The sequence below is a fragment of the Ovis aries genome, chromosome 3, assembly GCF_016772045.2.
Source record: "Ovis aries strain OAR_USU_Benz2616 breed Rambouillet chromosome 3, ARS-UI_Ramb_v3.0, whole genome shotgun sequence".
Lineage (NCBI taxonomy): Eukaryota > Metazoa > Chordata > Mammalia > Artiodactyla > Bovidae > Ovis > Ovis aries.
Window position 1 is genome coordinate 134,279,709 of NC_056056.1, and position 4,750 is coordinate 134,284,458.

Genomic DNA, 4,750 nt, shown 5'->3' on the forward strand with positions numbered 1-4,750 from the left:
TTGCCCCGGGATGCGTAGGGCTCTGGCCTTTGGTGATGGGGAAGGCTGGTGTGTCTCTGTCTCCTAGAAGATCTTTGTGTTTATCTCTCTGGCCAGCTGGGATGGGGCTTTGTTTCTGTGTCTGTCCCCCAGAGGGAAGGGGTCAAGCTATCCTTCCTGCAAGGTCTGTGCCTCTGTTCCTCTGGGAGGTGTGTGCATGACTGTTGTTCTTTGGGGCAGAGGATTCTGTGAGACTACCCGTGCAAGAAAAGAGGCCTGTTTACCCACCCTTCGTAAGGAAGTGTCTCCACCTACTCCTTGGGGGGGCTGCTTTTCTCTCCCAGGTTTCCCATCAGGCGGGGTTACCTCTGTATCTGTCCTCATGGTACCCCAGTTACCTGGGATAGGTCCAGGTCTTCCGCTTGGGCAACCCTGATGCTAGACTCCCTGGATGGGGGCCCTGTTGCTCTGATGTGCCTGGATGAGGGCAGCAACAGTCAGCACCCGCCCGCCCAGCTCGCAGCTGGGCACTGCTCCCTGCTAACGCAGCATGTACCCAGAAGGGCCCCCCCGCACTCCCCTCCCCGGCCCAGCTGCCACCCCCAGCCCTCCCAGCCGTGCCGGCATGATTTATGATCCTGAGCCAGCACCTGGGTGAGACCTTGAGGAGACCTCAAGTGGCCACCCCCCCTGGCCTGGCAGGGTCAGGGCCCAGCAGGAAGCAAAGGGGAGCAGGGGTGGTGGGCAGGATGGCCAGAACACGGGCCTAGGGTTGGGGGGCAGGAAGCAGACGCCAAGGCCCCAGGGCCCTCAGGCAGCTCTGAGTCCAGCTGGGGCCCCTGAAATGTGCCCCTGCCCTAAGAATGTTCCCAGCTGGTGTGGCGAAGGAGATACTAAGGGGGTGGAGAGGGGTTTCCTCAGTCTTGTGCTCCTTCTTGCCCTTCCCACAGTAGACTAGAAGCTTCCAAGTCCCACTGGGCAGCCTAGGCCTTACCCAACAGCCCCCAGCCTGGGACCAGGGCAGGGCTGGCAGCGGCCTGAGCCTGGAGCAGGGAGGAGCAGAGGTTTGGGGCTCCAGGTAACACAGAGCAGCTGCTGGCTGAGCTTTAGGGCTGTAAGACCAGGCCTGGACAGGGCCGCAAGCAGATGGACAGAGGCTCATCCCTTCGGCCTCATGTTATGAGAAGGCCCAGCAGCCCTGGGGTCACTGCTAAAGTCAGGGGCTTGGTGAGGCTGGGGCTCATCTAGATTTAAGCTAAAACACCCTGGGAATCCCCAGGCCCAGCTCTTACCTGAGGCAACCCACCACTGCCCTCAACCAGAACAGGCCCAATAGGGCTCCTCACAGCCATGGAAGGACATCACTAGACCTGCGGACTGTCCCCAGCTGCCTACCTCTGAGAAATTCTCATACGCTTCTCTCCGCAGCCACAGGGGCCAGCTACCATCCAGCCTGGCGCACTGGACATTCAGAGCAACCGTGAGGTACCGTACAGCTCAAGTACCGGGTGGTTGCCTATGAGGGTCAGAAGCTTCTGCGCCTCCTTGAGGCCGACCCTCATCACCTCCCTCCATAACCACAGCAACTTCTTCCATCCCAGGCCCTAGTGAAGGGCCGTCAGCCCCTACTCACTCAGACCTTAGACCTCAGAGCCATAGCCCCTTCACTGTGGCACCTCCGGACTGGGGGCCTCTGGGCACGGGGCCCAGCGTGGGTGAGGTGGGGGACAGAGGGAGGCAGGCTTCCTGGGTCCCCTGTGAGGACAAACAGAAAGCTTTGAGGCCTCGGAAAATCCCGCCTGGGATTCCAGGCCCTGCCGGCGTCACTGCCTTTTGACTATTGTCCCCGACGGAAATGACCCAGCCCCCAGGCTGCAGGGACAGAGCAGCCATTGTAAGGCCCCACCAGGCTCAATGCCCCCTTGTTCGTCCTCCCAGCCCCTAGCAAGACTCGGAGGCCAGTTCTTCCAGTTGCTAGTTGGAAAGAAAGGGCCTGCCTTCAGGCACCAGGCCTTGGGTGGGGCAGGGCGGGGCTGGAGAAATCAGCACCCCCCCCCCACCCTGTACCCCTATCACCCAAGTCCTGGAAAGAAGCCACTGTCCATGGTGTTTCAACTTACAAGGCCCTGTACTGGGAGACCTAGTGATTAAGTACAGTAGTTAGACCCACCCAGCTCAGCCACTTAGAAGTCAAGTGACCTTGGGAAAGTCATTTCCTTTTCTCTGAAATGAATTCTCCTCTTTGGCAAAAACAATAGCTATTATGTATTGGTGCTTGCTACATGGCAGGCACTGCTGGAAACAACTTTGTATACATTCACCTTGTAATCATTATAGCAACTTTGTGAAATAGATACAACTATTTTCCCCACTTATAGATACTCAAGCTGAAGCTCCAATCCTTTGACCACCAGATGTGAAAAGCAAACTTATTGGAAAAGACCCTGATGCTGGAAAAGGTTGAAGGCAAAAGGAGAAGGGAGCAGAGGAGATGGTTAGATAGCATTGGCAACTCAATGGACATGAATGTGAGCAAACTCTTGGAAAAGGCAATGGCAACCCACTCCAGTACTCTTGCCTGGAGAATCCCATGGACGGAGGAGCCTAGTAGGCTGCAGTCCATGGGGTCGCTAAGAGCCGGACACGACTGAGCGACTTCACTTTCACTTTTCACTTTCATGCATTGGAGAAGGAAATGGCAACCCACTCCAGTGTTCTTGCCTGAAGAATCCCAAGGATGGAGGAGCCTGGTGGGCTACTATCTGTGGAGTCGAACAGAGTCGGATACCACTGAAGCGACATAGCAGCAGCAGCAGCTGGGAGATAGGGGAGGACAGAGGAGCCTGGAGTGCTGCAGTCCAGGAGGTCACCAAGAGTCAGACACAAATTAGCGACTGAACAACAACATAGATGAAAACACCGAGGCGCAGAAAGGTGAAGTGACTTGCCCCAAATTCCACAGCTAGGAAAAGACTTAAAAAGCCAGGCAGTCGGGTTCTGGAGTCCTTGCTCTCCTCACTCTCCTCGGTTGCAGGCTTTCCTCATAGCGCGGTGCCGAGGACTAGAAATAGCAAATATATGAACTCAGTGGATGATGAAGCACGTGTGGCAGCTGCTGTCCTCGCCATGGCGCCTAGATATCGGTAGGGGCTGAAATTCTCCACTGCCCTGCCTGCTCCCTGACCCTGGGAAGAGTCTTCTCAAGCACCTTTGCCTTCCCCGGGGCCCTGCCACGTGCTCTCCATCTGTCTGTGCCAAAGGGTGACCCAAAGGGAGAGAGACTCAATCCCGCTACAGCTGGTGGGAGATTGCCCAGCAAGCTCTGCTCCTAACCAGAGTACTGCCACCAGACTCACCTCCACATGGGACAGACAGGAAACCAAGGCTCAACGAGGGAGTGGGGCTTCTCAGAAAGCAGCATGGAGTTGGAGGCAGGGCTGAGAAACGAAGCAGACCTCCTGACCACCCCACCCCATACCCGTCTCACCAGGTGCTAGGGCTGTGGCAACTCAGGGGCCCTGGCAGGGCTGCCAGGGACATGTGCTCGGATGTTCGCACACTGTGGGGGGTGGCGGCCATCATGTACAGGGCCCAGGACTCCCCAGCCTACCCCAACGTGGACCCTTCAAAACACCTGGGGCTTAGCCATCATCCCAAAACCTGAGTGAGGGCAGGTGGTGGGGGACTCTCTGGGGAACCTGTAGGTGGGGGCTGGAGCACCAGGGAAGGCCCTTGATTCTGTTCTACTGCGAAGCAGAGCCCTATTTTGTTGAGCTTCCATCAGGCAGGGGCTGCCCTCATCCAGCCAGTTCCTAGGGGCTGTGGGGGTGGAGGTTCAGGGGTCCTGGGTCAAGGGTCCTCCTGCACAAAGCGCAGGGTAGGGGGCCTGGCCCCGCGTGGCAGCCAGCTACCTTGGACTTTGGTATAGGGTCAGTTCTACATTTGTTTCTCCAGAGTGGCTCCCAGACCTCCAGCCTCACAGGCACCTGGGTGCTGGGTGAAAGTTGAGCTCCATGGGCCCCGCCCCTCGTCAAATCCCAGTCTCTGGGGTAGAGCCAAGGAATTTGCATTTTAAGCCAGCTAAGCATCTGATGGGCTTGGGAGCTGGAGAACCTATTTGGGGGCATTTGGGCACAAGCAGGGAACTCAGAACAGTCTTCCTGCCAAGAAGGTCAGGGTTACCATAACCTGGGTCCTGCTGCTGGTGCACTAGGCTTGTGGGGAGGGATACTGAAAGTGGGGATGGGGAAAAACTTCTGAGTAAGGACAGTGGCTACCACCATCCTGGGCTGCCCTGGACCCAGCCCTACACTTCCAGGGGACATGTGAGCTAGGGCTTCAGGTTAGGAACTTCCAGGCAAAGCCGGTGGACGAATTGGCCCCCAGCACAGGCCCCATCCACAAGCCTGGCCTGTTCACCAGAGGCTTTCTCCATGTCAGAAACTAGTCTGAGTGCTTTGCCTAACAACCCCATGAAGCAGGTGTCATTACTTTCACCTTTTATAAATGAGTAAACTGAGGCCTGTTAGCCAAGTTGGCAACATGCAAGATTTATGGGAGCTAGGGACTTCCTTGGTGGTGCAGTGGTTGGGACTCTGCACTTCCACTGTAGCGGGTGTGGATTCGATTCCTGGTCAGGGAACTAAGCTCCCATATGCCACCTGACACGGGTTGCCCAAAAATAAAGACTTACAGGAGCCACCTCTGTCTCTATTATGCTGTTTTGGGGGTGGGTGGTATGGGTAGAGGGTGCCAGAGAGAAGATCTCAGC